This window comes from Anastrepha ludens, chromosome 5, assembly GCF_028408465.1.
Source record: "Anastrepha ludens isolate Willacy chromosome 5, idAnaLude1.1, whole genome shotgun sequence".
Lineage (NCBI taxonomy): Eukaryota > Metazoa > Arthropoda > Insecta > Diptera > Tephritidae > Anastrepha > Anastrepha ludens.
In genome coordinates, this window is record NC_071501.1 from 20,709,119 (window position 1) to 20,726,344 (window position 17,226).

General features: G+C 29.2%; 1 protein-coding gene across 7 annotated transcripts in view; it reads right to left on the reverse strand.

The window, feature by feature from the left end:
• Positions 1-436: 436 nt before the first annotated feature.
• Positions 437-17,226, reverse strand: part of LOC128865125 (protein madd-4) — a 322,915-nt gene continuing 306,125 nt past the window's right edge. For all 7 annotated transcript variants that reach the window (XM_054105124.1, XM_054105122.1, XM_054105126.1 and 4 more), the window contains one exon: positions 437-1,985. The gene's annotated coding sequence lies outside the window, so the exon portion shown is untranslated. The remainder of the gene's footprint in view (positions 1,986-17,226) is intronic.

A 17,226-nucleotide genomic window follows, 5' to 3' on the forward strand; every position in this document is an offset into this window, starting at 1 on the left:
TGGCCCAAGAACTGTCTTCTTTTTTAATTGCTGGGTACTCTGTTACTGGCTGTGAAAAGTTTTTTGTGCATTTCCAGAGCGAGGAATCATTGCTGCGTTCGTTTGATAAGCCCTTTAGATAAGTAAAGGAAAAAGGAAATTCCTTTCGTAATTTTATTTAGTAGTTTTTTGTCGGATGGAGCATTGAGGAAAAAACTTTTTTTTTTGCCCACCCTTATGTACATATGACATATGACACAAAATGTGAGGTGCTGGTAAAAAACAGGCAATCAGCTACAGTTCCACTTTATGTATTTTTTTTTAATTTTAAGAATTTTTCAATGCATACAAACCTTTGATTTCTTCGTAATCAAGGATAGTATATCAATATCTACATATTCAATCTTCTGATTGTAAGAACCGGCATATATTTAGTAACAAATAAAACAAATTTTCCTTTTTAACTTTCTTCATAACTTTTTCTTTTGCTTTATTTATTTTTAATTTTATATTTCCTTAAAGGCCAACGTAAAAATTAACTTAAGGTGAAAAACAAAAAAAATATTTGTAGGCATGTATATAATAATTTCATTTGTTAAATATATATTTTGTATACAATAATAGTAATAATAATCATCTTCATCTTCATCTTCATCAGCTGCGCCATCGTTTTCTGCACATCAAATATCATTTTTCTTCATCTTAACTATTAACCTACTTTTTGTTTGTCTTTTATCAGTTTTTCCCTTTTCTCTTCTTCACTTTTTGTTTTCCCATAAATTTGTTTTTGTGTTTTTTGTTTTGCTTTTTTGTGTTTTTCTGTTTTTGTTTTTCGCTTCTTCCCCCTGCGCAATCGCTTCGATAACTTCTAAGTCAGCACTTAAGTAAGAACGATTTTTGTTTTAAAAATGATTTATTTTTGTTTTTTGTATGCAAATAATTTTAACATAACCATGCACACATGAATATTTCTAGTTTTCGCATTGCAGCTGCATTTTGTGTTTATGTTGTATTTTTGAGTTTGAATGCCTTTTGCAAATATTTTGTAATAACAATTTTTGTGAGTGTTGCATTGCAAGCAAGCCACTTTAGTACATTCTACGTTACAACTACACATGAATATGCATGTATGTGTGTACGCACACATACATATACATATACGTCTCACGCATATTGGCAATTATTTATAATTAGTGTAATTTGCATGTAAACGAATGTATCAGAGTATTTGCCACCATGCATGTGTATGTGTGTGTGCATGTAGTTTTGTTTTTGTTGCAACATGCTTTGTTCTCTTAGCTTTCTTTTACACATTTACATATATTTCGATTTTTCTATTTTTTTATACAAAGTAATAACGGTAATTAATCGTTTTTCATAGTTTTCTTTAAAAAAAATCAATACAAAAGAGTGAAAATCCCGCTTTTTTAATTGTTTCTGTAGCAAAACTCATACAATTTATAGTTAATTATTGGGTTTTATTTTTTATTACAATATTTTTTTAGACTTACACTTAAATTTCATATTTTTTTGTTTATATTTTAATATGTTTGATTTTTTCCCCCAACAAACATAGAGCGGGTGTGTTTGTTGTTGTTGTCTTTTGTTTATTTTCTAGTATTTACATTATAAAGGTTAAGTTTTGCAACAAATTTAATCTATACTTACAACTTTTCATAAATATTACATACACACAATATTCCCTTTTAGTTATTTGTTGTTGTTGTTTTTTTTGTGGCAAGGACATTGAACTGCAGCATAGATGTGTTTGAAACTGTTTTTATTTTCATTGAAACATATTTGCTAGTATTGAATTGCTGTTGACTGGCAGACTGGCAGACATCAATAAAAGTGCGTATATATTTACTAATACACGTGCATATGTATGTATGTACAGTACGCGCTATGCTAGAGAATCGACATAGAAGAATCGACTTTATATTGGCAGCTTCAATTACGCTTTGATCATTTGGCTCGAATATGTAGAAGATGCAAATAAATAAACACTGTAAATAACAGATTGAAAAAATAATACAAAAAAATTAAAAAAAAAAACAAAAAAATGTGAGTTTAACGAAATAAAATCAGAATATTAAGAAAAAAATATTATAGAATAAAAAATATTTAGAGCAAAAATTCTTTAAAAAAATTTATGAAAAATTAAATAAAAAATAAATATATATAAAAATAGTAAAAAGTAAGTAAGTAAGTAAATAAAAAAAAATTAGTTTAAAAAATTAAGAATATTAAGAAAACACCAATAAAAAAGGAAAAATGAAAACTTTAATAAAAAAGTTAAGAATAATACAAAGTTGATTAAATTAAATTAACTAAATAAAAAATTCATAAAAAAATTAATATATTTAACACAAACAAACAAAAAAAACCGGGAAAGATTTGTAATATAAAAAAATTAATAATAAAAAAATATTAAAATATTATTATCAAAAAATATTAAATTATTAAAAATAATATTACAAAAAAACCAAGAAAACAATAAAACTAATTAAATACAAACTTTCTTAAGTCAACAAACACAAAAAAAAAAAAACAAACAAAAAAATTAAATAAAAAACATTGTAAAAAGATTCCTTAAAAAATGCAAAATATAAAAAAAAATAAGATTATTAAAAAGCTCAAAAAAATAAAAAAGAAATATTTGGAAAAATTAGAGTATTAAACTAAAATAAAAACAAGTGGAAAATTTGTAAGTAAAAAATTGTAAAATGTTTAAATTTGTAAAAAGTTTAAAGGGTAACGCCACTGTGAAGGGTAAAAAAATAGTCGATTTTTGAGAATTTTTTTTTGTAAATAGGAATGATTATTCGAGGATCGGACAAAAGGCAATTTATTATATATGTATTAGACTATGTTGATGTAAATTTTTATTAAAAAACATTGAAAATTATCAAATTGATGTAAATAAACGAAACGAGTTAAAAAAATGACGTCATCTGTTGGCAGCGATACAGCAATGAATAATCATCTCATCATCAAAAACCCAAAAATTTTATTAATCTTCGCAATAATGGCTATCGTTGTACGTAGCCTTTTTTTTTTTTTTTTGATAAAATGGCGGTGATTTGAATTTCGATGTGTGTTTTTCACCATTTTTTTGATTTTCAACAGGCCCAAAAAAATAGTTATTTTAAAAATTTTGAAAATCGGCTACGTACAACCATGGCCAATGTGATAGTAAACATTTTGAAAAAAAAAAATTTAAATAGGTTCATTAGTCTTCGAGAAATCGTTGCCACCGTATCAAAAAAAGTCGTTTCGAGAAAAACGCGTTTGAAATAAAGCATCGTATCGTAATCGCTACCAGTTGCGTTCCCTCTTAATTTCAAAAATTAAGAATATTACCAAAAAAAAAGTTTTTTTAAATTTATTTATACACATAGAATTAAGAATATTAATTTAAAACAAACACAACAAACTAAATAAAATAAATAAAAAAATAAAAATAAAATAAAATAAAAAAAGGAATAAAATAAAATACCAAAGTTCGAAAAAAATCATAAATAAATAAATATAAAACTAGACAATATTATATATTAAAAACAAAAACATAAAAGGTACCTGAAAAGAAAACTTAATAATATTATGTAAAAGGAAATTAAATATAAAAAAAAAAATAAAGGAAATTATAAAAAAAAAAATGTAAAAAAATAAAATATCAAATGAAAGTAAGAACATTAAAACAAATATTAGGTGCGCAACTAAGTTCCCGCTGTTTGTCAATAGATGCCGCCAGCAGTGTCTGCTAGTCGATTCCAACATAATCTAAACATCACAAACCAAGCTTAGACATATGGTAAACAAACTGCTTCGACATATTAGTGATTTTGTTTTGGTGTCATATACTTTTGGTTTTGTCAAAATGTCTGATTTTGTGCCGAATAATCGTCATTTACGGGAAGTGTTGATTTTCCTCTTTCATTCGGAAAAACAGAAAAGGCGACTGAAGCGCATCGAGAGCTACAAAAAGTTTATGGAGATGCTGCTTTAAGTGAAATAAGGAGTCGAGATTGGTTCCGTCGCTGCAAAGACGGTGATTTTAATGTTGACGACCGTCCGGGTGAAGGAAGGCCAAAAACCTTCGAAGACGCTGAATTGGAGGCACTGCTCAATAAAGATCCGTGACAAACGCTAGAAGAGGTTGCTTCAGTATTAGGAGTTACCCGCCAATCCATTTCCAAGCGATTGCATACTTTGGGAATGATTCAGAAACAGGGGACTTGGGTTCCTTATGAGTTAAAACCAAGTGATGTTGAACGTCGTTTTTTTACTTTGGCGCCTGTGAACAATTGCTCCAGCGGCAAAAAAAGGAAGGGGTTTCTTCATCGCATCGTGATGGGTAATGAAAAATGGATTCATTAAAGCAATCCAAAGAAAAGAAAGTCATGGGGACTGCTCGGTTATGCTTCTACGTCGTCACCTCGGCCGAATATTCACGCTGCGAAGGTTATGCTATGTATTTGGTGGTACCAAATTGGTGTTAATTATTATGAACTGTTACAACCAAGCCAAACCATCACTGAGGATCGGTATCGACTTCAATTGATGCGATTGAGCAGAGCACTGCGCCAGAAGCAGCCGCAATACGCGGAGAGGCATGAAAAAGTGATTCTACAGCATTACAACGCTCGGCCTCACGTTGCCAAACCCGTTAAAACCTACCTGCAAACACTGAAATGGGAAATCCTATCCCACGCGCCATATTCTCCAGATATTACGCCGTCCGATTGTCACCTGTTCCGATCGATGGCACTTGGTCTAGCTCGCCAGCAGTTCCTTTCATATGAAGATATCAAAAAATGGGTTCATCCGTGGGTAGTCTTAAAGATGAGCAGTTTTACCGCGACGCTATACTTTCAATGATTTACTTGTAACCATTTTTTTTGGAATAAAGTTGTATTTTCATCAAAAAACAGCGCGAACTTAGTTGCGCACCTAATAATTAAAAAGAAGTAGACAGAATTGTAACGAATTCCAAAAACATATTATAAAATATAAAAAATAAAGAATATTAATATAAAAGACACCAACAAAATCTTTCAAAAATCTAATAAAGAAATGTATATTAATATAAAACAAATATTAAGGAAATTACAAAACCAAACAAAACAAATAAAAAAAAAAAATTAAAAAAAAATAAGAATATAAAAAAACGAGAAAAACAAACATAAAATAAAAAAATCCTAAAAAAAGAAAACTGAACAAAAATTCAAAAAAAAAATTAAGAATATAAAAAAACGAGAAAAACAAACATAAAATAAAAAAAATATCCTAAAAAAATGAAAACTTAATATTTTGCTTTAATTTATTTATATTTCTTAAAAAAATGAATTAAATTTCATACAAAATTAAAAATGTTCAATAATAAAATTTTTGTTTTGAATATCTTTAATTTTGTAAGCAATATGAGTTAATTAAAGCAAATTACTAATTTTTCATGTTTTTATGAATTTTTTTATTTTATTTTTAATTTCATATTATTGTTTTTCTCATTTTTTTATATTCTTAATTTTTTTTTAATTTCTTGTTATTTTTTTTTAATAAACATTTTTTTTGTAATTCATAAAAAAATTAAATTTATTAAGATAATTAAAAAACAATTTCGTAAAAAAATTGTTTATTACAAAAATTAAGAATATTTAAAAGAACATAACAAAAACAAATAATAATACAAATAAAAAATTAGAAGTTGTGCAGTTGAACGCGTGATTCTGAAATTTTTCAATATTTCGGATTAAACACTGGACTACCATTCCATACGAGTATTTGGTGTACGTCACACAAAACAGAAATTGGTTACATTTATTATGAATTTATACGGTAGGAGTCTCCACATAAACTACTTTTTGTTTATCAAATGTATCGAAATTTGTGTGAAATATGGTACAATAGAAATTTTCTACATACAAAAGATAGCTTTGGATCTCAGTGTTTCTAAGCTACTGATTTTCCCTCCAAACTTCAGAATTTAACACTGAGGATTTAAATAAAATAATCAGAAATCATCAGAGAATTTAAATAAATCAAGTTTCATCATCAAAAATATTTTATTATATTTATTTATTATGCAATGCATCTAGCAAAATAGTTATGAAACCATTAACACTTTTGAAATTTCCTGTAGTATGGATGGGTGTGAATGCATTGATTTCTGCAGGCGAATAAAGTAAATTTACAAAGTGTGAACTCAATAAAAAGTAAATATAAATACCTGAAAATGTTTGTTTGAAGCTAAAAATTTCAAGGCATTTAAGTTAATATTTCGCGTTTTAAAATTTGCATATTAACGTAGTTTCTCTAGTCAGTTATTTTTTGCGTATTTTTTTGTTGTTGTTCAAATTTATGCTATTAAATGCATCAGAATTAGCAGCCATTAAGCAATTAACTACTAGGTAGCACATTTAGCCATTTTCTGCTAACTATGTTTGTATGTGTGTGCCTTTATTCTAGATACTTAAGGTTACATTATTTTTCTTTTATTTTTGTTAATTCTATTTTTTTTTCGCCATAAATTTAAGTTAACCTCTGTATGTACAAATTGAACAATTGCGCACTATTTTAAGGTGTGTTGGTGTTGGTTATTTTGTATTACCATACATTGAATTTTTCTTTGCAAATGCGTGCACAGCTAAAGCGTGCGATTCTTTATTCTCGCTGTGTGAGTGAATTTCTAGGCATGTAAGTTTAGCGGTATTTTGCTGACATACAAACTATGTTAATTGAATGCCGTAATTTATTTTATTTCTAGTTTATTTAAATTTATTTTATTTAAATTTATTTTATTTAAACTTATTTCAATTATTTTATTTTATTTTTTTTATTTTATTTTGTTTTTTTTTATTTTTTTTTTATTTTACTTAATTTTAGTTTATTTTATTTTTATTTTTTTTTATTTATATTTTTTTTCTATTTTATTTTACTTTATTTTATTTTATTTTATTTTATTTTATTTTATTTTATTTTATTTTATTTTATTTTATTTTACTTTATTTTATTTTATTTTATTTTATTTTATTTCATTTCACTTTATTTTATTTAATTTTATTATATTTTACTTTTTTTATTGCACATAATTTAACTTAATTTATATAAATCGCTTTAAATTTAATATAATTTTACTTATGCATTTATTTCAGCTAAGTTAATTTAAATTTATTTGATTTAATATAATTCTATATTACTTTATTTATTTTTCTTATAATTTATATTTTTTTATTTTGAATTCAATTAGTTTAATTAATTCAGTTGAATGTTGTTACATTTTTTTATTTAAATTAATTTTATTTTTGTTTGTTATTGTTGGCGCAACGTAGTAGTTTTTGCTACCAACCGCAAACGTCACTAAAATCAGTTTTTCAGAATGCAACTCTAGACCAAACAGGGCACAAATTTCCTTTCTTTCAAATTAGTTTAGTTCTTGGTAAGCTTTTGGAACATTAAATACAAAAGTTTGCTCTTAAAAGCTCTTATTTTTTAATTTTATTTTATGTTGTCTTATTTTTGTTTAAACTTAATTTTGTATTATTTTTGCATATTATTTTGTAATGTTTTGGTTTAGCTTTTAGTTTATGCCATTTTATTTGATGCTTATTAATTTACTTAAATTTAATTTAATGTTAGTTTATTTTATTTTGGTTTATTTTTTTATTTTATTTTCGTTTAATTTATTGTTTTTTTTTTGTTTTTTTGGTAACTTTGTTTTATTTCAATTTACTTATTTCTGGTTATTTTTGCAAATTTTATTTTATGTTATATTATTTTTGTTCAAATTCAATTTTATATTATTCTTGCATTTTATTGTGTAACGTTTTGGTTCAGTTTATTAATTTTATTTATTTTATTATTTAATATTTATGCCATTTTATTTGATTCCTATGAATTTAGTTAAAATTAATTTAATTTAATTTATTTTATTTTGGTTTGATGTTTTTTTCTTAATTTTAAATTATTTCGTTCTGGTTAATTGTTTTAAGTTTCGTTTTATGCTATGTTATTTGATGTGTTTTAATTAAATTTAGTTTAATTTTATTTAATATTTTCATATTTTAATTTTTTATGGGTTTTTTTATTTTGTATATTATTATTTTTTTTTATTTCATAAATTTTTTTAGTTTAATTTTATTATATTTTGTTTAAATTTATATTAAGTTGAATTAATTTGATTAAGTAGTTGTCCATTTATGGATTTTTTATTGTATTGAATATTATTTTATGTTAATTTATATGGTTTTGGATTTTTCTTTACTTAAATTTTTTAAATTTTAATTTAATTTTAGTTTACTATAATTTATTTTGATGAATTGTTTTTATTTTATTTGTTTATTTTGTATTGTTTTATTTTCTTTTGTTGAAATATGATACTTTGAATATCAACCCTACAAATGCAACAATGCGTATGTCAGTTAATCACATCTCTGGTAAATATAATATTTCATCTCTATTTTGGTTATTCAAAAATTAAACATTGAGTATCACACATCGCGTTTTTTATTCGTCTTCGGAAAACTCAATTTAATTTATCAGGTTATGGGACCAGATTACGATTAAAGTGAAGTTGAAGATTTATTTCATCATGAGTTCCATATACCAGATCGAGAAGCTGGACGAAAAGAATTATGATTCTTGGAGCGTTCAGATGCGTAGCGTTTTGATGCATTCGGAATTAAGGAAATATACTTTTGGGGAATGCAAGACTGAGGATATAGCAGATGAAGGCGAAGTGGCGCAGTGGATTGCTCGCGATGAGAAGGCTTTGGCCTTGATTAACTTATGTGTAAGGCCAACGCAACTGAATTACTTGCGGCATTGCAGAACATCGACGGAAAATCTTCTAGCGGTGGACGTGTTGAAATTGAAAAATTCTAGAAGAAAGTGAGGGCGTGGTAATGTGCATGAGCATGCGTCAAACGAAATTAACATACAGTAAGCATTTGCAGCGAAGTCGACGCAGGGTAGAGACAGAGAAAAGAAAAACGATAACTTGAAAAATGTTACTTGCTATCATTGTGGGCAGAAGAATTAAAATATTTAAATATAAAGATAAATATAAATATAAAAATTTAAATATTTTGTTTTATTATTGATTTTTATTTAATTTAATTTATATTAATTTTAACAAACTTGATTTAATTTTATTTTATTTGATTTTAATTTTGTGAATTTAATTTAGGTTTTTTAGGTTATTTTATTTTAGTTTATTTTATTTTGTTTTATTTAATTAATGGTTTATTATATTTATTGTTTTACATAATTTTTTATTTTATTTCTTATTTAATTTTGTTATTTATTTTATTTCAGTTTATGTTTTACTTCATTTAATTTATATTAATCTTAATAAATTACATTTAGTTTTATTTTATTTCATATTATTTTATTCGCTGTTATTTTGTTTCATTAACTCAACTTTTTCTTATTGAATTTTATTATGGTTTATTTTATTTTGCTTTATTTAATTTAGTTTAAATTAATTTAGCTTTATTTGGTATTATTTTATTTTATGGCATTTTCTTGTTGTAATTTTTTTGTTTGATTTATATTTATTTAATTTATTTATAACTATTTATTGTATAATTTAATGTAATTGAATTTCGTTTTATTTTATATAACATCATTTAATTTTGCTTAATTTCATTTTTATTTTTTTTAACTTTATTTAGTTTAATTTAATTTTGTTTTTACTTAATTTACTTTATTTTAATTTATTTTGCAATTTATGTCTGTAACTTAATTTAATTTAATTTAATTTAATTTTATTTTATTTTATATTATTTCATTCTAGTTACTTTTGTTTTGTTTTTCTTTATATTTTTTTTAAGATTTTCTTTTCAATGCAATTTAATTTAAATTTTTTATTTTACCTTTAATAATTTTTTTGTAGTTTGATTTAATTTTACTTTACATTAAATTTAATTTATTTTAATATATTTTTACTTTATTCTGTTATATTTTACCGTGTTCTTTTATTAACTAAAGTTTATCGAATTCATTTTTTCTCTTAGTGTCCTTTTAAATGTTTTTGCTTAGAAATACGCACATCTCAATGAATTTTTCGCTCAGATCTATACTCTACATACTTTTTGTTGTTGTTTTTTGTTATTTTTTCGCGTAACAAACCATAATTGCAATTTTTTCCATATTCCCTACCTTAGATTACTATTTTTTTTGGCTGTAATTTGCCACTTTTTACGCTAAATATAAATTTCCAACGTTCAGTTTATGCCATTGGCTTCCTGTTTTCTGCTCTTTAATTTTACTTTCAATTGCTAAATTTTCAGTACTCACACACTATATATGTATGTATGTGTGTTTGCTTGTATATTTCCCTTTTCATTTAATGTATATTTCTAAATAGTTTTACTAGCTCTTAGCTACAAAAAGCTGCGCTAACTGCCGACACACGTGCACATATACACTTATACAAATACACCTGTGTAACTAAGTAAGTTGCGGAAAAACTCAAAGGACTTTTGCAATTACCTAATGGCTTTAAGTGTAGATTTACGCTACGCTGACGGATTTTATAAACCTTTGTTCTTTATTTTCGTTTTTGTTTCTGGTTATGCATGCATTCCCCATTTTGATGCTTGTACGTGTTACTGTGTGTGTGTGTGTGTGTGACTGTAAGCATAGGCACATATCGTCCATTTGTGAAAACTTGCCCATGAATGATGCAGTCCTGTGTGTGGTACAGATGGGTTGTATAAGGGCAAAAACAGCTGAGATGAGAGCAAATGATAATCAGTTTAAAAAATAAATTTTTTAAAGACAAAGCTGTTTGAAAATATGGGCGTGCCCAAAGGCAGATAAAATGCTGCATATGTAGGCCATAGGCGAGATGAAATATAGGTGTAGGGGATTTCAAAAACATGGTACACTTTATCAGAATACATTTGGAACATTTTTCAATAATAAAGGCCTACAATAAGCAGGGTAGCTACTGAACTGCAAAGTGATCTGGTTTTCAAGAAGTTAATAGATAAATAATGGGCTGAAAAAATGCATATATCACATTTCATCTTATGAAAATATGTCAAATATCAGAGACTTCTTTGAGCGACTTCAGACTTCCACTTTATTATACTAAAATTTAACGGGCTCCCAAGCTCCTACGCCATGTTTTTTTTCAGGTGCGGAGGCACCTACAGTTTTATGTCGCCTTCTTATGGCAGATTATTTTTTATGAGGACCTTTTCTACGGACCTCGGATGCATACCATTGTCTGCAGAGGGGGATCCGTTGTTAGAAAAAAAAAGTTTCTGTATTTTTGGTGCTTTGTGCGAACCGAATGGTAGCTTTATGAATTTTTTAGAAAGCTTGGACATTGATTTATAAGATTTGGTTATGCAATAAACTAAGTTAAAAAAAAAAATAATAAACAAATGTATAATAGATTGAAAGATGAAGTGACTTAATTATGTGCCCACAACTGTATTTTATAATTGTTTATAAATTTTCTGAGCTGAAATGTAAAAATTACGAATTGTGCTTGACTATTTGGTATTGAATAAGCCAATTGTGAATATATGAGTGCACATTAGGGATGCCTAATTTTAACGAAATATTAAAATATTTTAAAATTTAATTGTTTTTCGTATTTTTGTTAGTTTTATTTTGAATGCTTTGTGCCCACCGAATGGTAGTCACGCATGAACCCATTAGGCTACGGTGACCGAAAAAATGTTTTGATGATAATTTTTGGAAATTTGTTAAATTTTTATGAATGTTTTAGAAAGCTTGAAACTTTGCTGTGTAAAATTTTGTTATACAATAAACTTGATTAAAAAAAAAACAAAAACAAAAATAATGAAAAAATGCAGAATGAAAATATTGATAAATGTTTATTCCATATTTTCTAAAAAGATGAATTGACCTAATTATGTGCCAACAACTGTATTTTATAATTATTTATAAGTTTGCTGACCTGAAATGTGAAAACTATAAACTTTGTTTAACAATTTGGCTGAAATAAGCCAATTGCGCATATATGAGTGCACATTAGGGTGGGCTAATTTTTGAGAAATATTAAAATATTTTAAAAGTTTAATTGTTTTTGGTATTTTTGTTAGTTTTATTTTGATTTATATATATATTAACAAAAAATTTTTTTTATTAAAATTAAAAATTAAATTTAACTTTAAAATATTTGAATTAAAATATTTCTTTTCCCTTTACAACATTAAAAAATTTTATATAAATACCTTCGTAGCGCCATCTTGGTGTTATTCAAATAAAAAATGAAAAGTAAAAATAAAAAAGATTGACTAGCCTTTGAGAGAAAAAAGTTGTGGGCATTAAGAAACGAGAGGATGGAAGAAGGAGTAAGCAAACGTGCAGCGCGCGAAATAAAGGGCGGAATAATGAGGCTATGGCAAGAGCGCTGGAGAAACGAAACACGTTTCAGATGGACGGCCAGGCTAATAAAAGTCGTCGTTACATGGTACAGTAGGGACTTCAGTGAAGTCAATTTCTATACAACCCAAATACTTTCGTATCACGTGTATTTCCAAAAATACCTATTCCATATAATGCAAAGCGAACACTTCACTTGCATATGTGGTGACACAGCCGAAGATGATGCTGAGCACACTTTTTTCAGCGCATCCACAAGAGAACAAGAACGTCGAACGCTAGAGAATGCAGTCGATCACATAATCACTGAAAATGTAATCGACAAGATGCTAAGCAGCGAGAAAACGTAAAAAAGGCGGAAAAAATTCTTCGAATCAAAAAGCGGGAACTGGACGCAGGCAAAAAGGTATAGACCCAAGATGATATGGTATATATGGAATGCCACTCCGAAGTAATGCGAAAGCGGATCACGGTAGGTCGCGGTTCCGAATGAGGGGGAGTCTTTTAGTTTCCAGACATATAATTGCTGCGATGGCCGCATCGATGATGAATTAGACATTTTAAACCTTCGCATCCGCAAAAAATGACAAATATATTAATAAAATAAAATAAAAATATATGAAAGAAAGTATAAGAATACAAAAACAAACAAAATAAAAAATATATTTCAAAAATAAATTCTTCGTACAAAAATATCCAAGTACATGTTTTTTTTAAAGAAAAAAAATAAGGATGGTTAAATTTCAAGGACCAACGTTGAATGTGAATCACACCTAAACGTCAAGTTTTTTTCTGCATTTCATTTCACATTTTTCAATTTCAGACTAACTCAATTTGAACCACGGAAAGATACACAATATAACGACGCGTTAAAGTTATTCAGGCTTATTATGAAAACGGGCGTTCAAATCAAAATGCATATCGCGCACCTTTTGATTTTTCGGTCAATTTAGTCGTCCAAATGTGCGTACAATCGGAGAAATTGCGCAAAAGTTTGATCAAACCGGATCGGTAGGAGATGTGAAAACACCAGTGCGTGCTCGTACAGCTCGTACTGCAGAAAATATTGCTGCTGTTCGCGATAGTGTGGTTGAAGAGCCGTCCACCTCAACTCGTCGTCGTACCCAACAATTGCACCTCCCACGCTCGTCGTTGATGAACATTATGCATAAAGACTTGCGTTTACACGCTTACAAGGTGCAATTGACTCAAGGACTATAGCCTCTTGAACATTTCAAGCGTTGTCAGTGGTCAGAATGGTGGCAGGAAATGGCAACAGTGAATGACCAATTTTCGAAGAAAATCATCTTCAGTGATGAGGCACATTTTCACCTCAGTGGATTCGTCAATAAGCAGAATTGCCGCTTAGGCATTTGGGCGAATAATAATCCAAGAGTGATTGCCGAAAAACCAATGCACCTACAAAGAGTGACTGTTTGGTGCGGTTTATGGGCCGGCGGTATCATTGGGCCGTATTTTTTCTAAAATGAGACCGGTCAGGCAGTTACTGTGAATAGTGTTCGCTATCGTGAGAATAACGAACTTTTTATTGCCCAAATTGGAAGATATGGATGTGGACGATTTGTGGTTTGAACAGGACGGTGCCACGCAGCGAACGAAACAATGGCTCTTTTGCGCGAAAAATTTGATAGCCGAATAATCTCACGTCGCGGCGATGTCAATTGGCCGCCAAGATCATGTGATTTGACACCGTTGGACTTCTTTCTTTGAGGTTATTTGAAAGAAAAGGTATACGTCGATAAGCCAGCAACAATTCAAGAGCTAAGGGATGAGATAATTCGGCACATTAACGGCGTAAAACCTTAATATTGCCTCAGCGTCATCGAAAATTTGGATCATCGGATGGAGGTGTGGCATCGAGACCGCGGTGGCCATTTGGCCTATGTTTTGTTCCTGGCGTAATTGAGCCATACAAATATTATCATATTAAAGAGAAATGATAATAATTTTCAAAAAAGATGAAATTTTATTCAAAATCAACACCGGCCCTTGAAACTTAACCACACTTTACTTTAGTAAATATTCATTTAAACTTCGTATTAAAATTTCGGTGATCAAAATTTACTTCAGCGCTGTGCTCTAATGAAATGATTTCTTTAAATTTCTTAAATTCTTAATCTTGAACTCGAATTTGCTACAAAGAATATCGCAAAAATAGCTCCTCACAAATTAACCCGCCCTAATGTATGTACATGAATACTTAGTATGCTTGTGTATGTGGTAAGTGTTTTGTGTATATGTTTATGTAAGGCAGTCAGTACATATGTGCAAGAGCGCTGAAATGACCGACTTCCCCCATTTGCATGCATTTACCTCATTTCATTTGTATTCATATGTTTTTTTGTAATTTTTTAATTTCAATTTTCATCCGCATGCGAGCCCGTAATCAGCTGTTTTGTAACATTGAGCTTAGCAAGAGTGCAGCACAGCGTTCGCTTCATTACGTCGTTTTCATTCATTTCGTTTTTATTAAATTACTTAATTACGCACTCGTTTTCTCGTTACATCGATGTGTGTAGGCATGTTTGATTGTGTGTGTGTGTGTGTATGTTTGTATGTATTCAGCTAACTAATTATTTTTGAGCAAATTTCTTCTCTTTTCTTTTTTTTTCTCCTTTTCTCTCTCCCTTTTCTCTCTCCGTTTGTTTCACTTTTGCTTGATGTATAAACCAAGTAATGCATTTCTGCTACACACACGCACACACGCTTACATACAGCCTTAATTGCTTTAGGTTCTTATATTATTTTTATGTCTTTACTTTGTTTTTCTTTTTGGTTTGTTTTGTTCTCTTCAATTTTCATACACTCTCACAAGTACACAAACACACAGGCACACCCTAGTACTTTTTTAACATTTTTTTAAATTTAATTTTAATTCTGTATTGTTACTTTTTGTCTGCAGTATTTCTGTGTATGTTATTGTTTTTTTTTTTTTTTTTTTCGTATGCATTTTTCATTATCATTATCATGCATTGTCCTAAAGTACTTAAAACGCTTATTTCATAATTAAATACAACACTAACTACGGCTTTATAGTTGCAAATGGTAGTACTTCCACAAATGCGCATAAAGCTGTGAATGTATGCGTATATACTTATGCCTATGTAGTGGTGCGCAATAACTAACTTTTAATTCGTTGAGCTTGAAAAGGTTTTTGCACTTAATTCGTAATTCTTAATAATCTGCATGTAGTATTTCGGATGCATTATGTTCAATAAAAAAAAATTTAATTAAAAGTTGAGCGGGAATTTAATGAGTTTAAGCTTTAAAATGAATTCAAGGCTTTTCATTAATGCATCATTTTAAACGAAAATTTACTTTTCTTTACTTTTACCCTGCCACAGTCCATATGAAAAATAAAAAATATTCCCTATATCGAAAGTTTTTAAGAAATTACATTTTTTTTAATTAAAATTTATGAAATGCCACAGAGGCGAATAATCCACTTCATTAGTAGCTGTGAGTATAGTTTTGGATCTGGAGTTTGGTCCCTACTTTTTGGATAAGAAAGTGAAAACTTAAAGAAAAAATCGTGTCTAGCAGTGGTCGTTCTTTGATGAGTCACTCAAAAGCTGTCTGACAAAACTATTCTTCTTCTCCTTCTTCTTAGCTTCACAGTCCGTGATGGACCTTAGCCTCATCAAACATTTTTCCTTAAGATCTGATTCGATGTCATCTAACCATCTCTTTCGTGGGCGCCTTTTTTTCTTACTCCAATGGGAGTTACAATAAAATCCTTCTCTAGCATCTCGTTATTTCGGCATGCGCAGTACGTGTCCGACCTATCTAATCCGACGGGCTTCTTAAAAGCCTCATAAAACTATTCGCCATTTGGAGTGGAACGGATGTTTTAATTTAGAGACCGCGAAAGATCTTTAGAGAGGTTCAAGATTAAACCTTTAACTACTTGCAACATAAAAGTCCAAAGATCTGCTCTCATTGGAATCAACGAGGCGCTTTGGTCCACTCCTACTTTAGCGCTTAATGCAATGATGGATCCAAAATTTTGTCCTCATAGAAATCAGTGAGGCGCTTCGGACCACACCTATTCTAGCGCTCAACACAATGCTGAATGTGGTACCCGAGAACATTGCAGTGAAAGCTGCCGCGTCACGTGCCGAAATCCGAGTGAATTGCTCGGTCTACAAACTAGACTTCTGCTACCCCTGTATTTTTAAAAACTTTGAGTTCACCCCTGACGGTGTTTGATCAATGCACATCCTCATTGAGCCCAAGCGGTACTTTTTCCTTTCATATTTCCTCAAGGAAGGCTAGGTCGTGTAAGTGCCATTTAAAGTGAAAGTCGAGATAACTGAATCTTAGGCCGGCGAGAGTGGAACAGCTGAGTAGAAGGAGCTGAGATGATTCCTTCTTCTGCTGAAAGGACGTGAGGCAATACTAGGTCTCACCTCTCATAAACACCTTGCGGGCACTGCTCGGTAACCCGGTAACCCACCGAATAAGAAAAATGTGGCTTTGTTAGTCTTAGAAGTTCCCTCGAGCGTCTTGACCTACGCGTGTCCACAAACATCCCGCGACTTTGCACGTTTGCGACTTTACACCGCTCGCTGATTTGACAAGAAGTTCATCTTTCCAATACAAGATAACAGGTTCTCAAGGGATCTCCAATCATCTCATTTTGCGGTGAAACTATCTCCAGATACCCCTGTCTAGCAACATAGCTTATCAACCCAGCACTTTCCCGCTATGCGACCAAATATGAACCAAATATCAAAGTATTCAGGCATTCACCGACTAATTTCGAACGCATCAACAAGGAGCTCTGGGCTTTAATTGCCTCTTGGTTGTCTTAGTAAATGTTACAAAAGTAGGCAATCAATCCACTGGAAATCTCACATT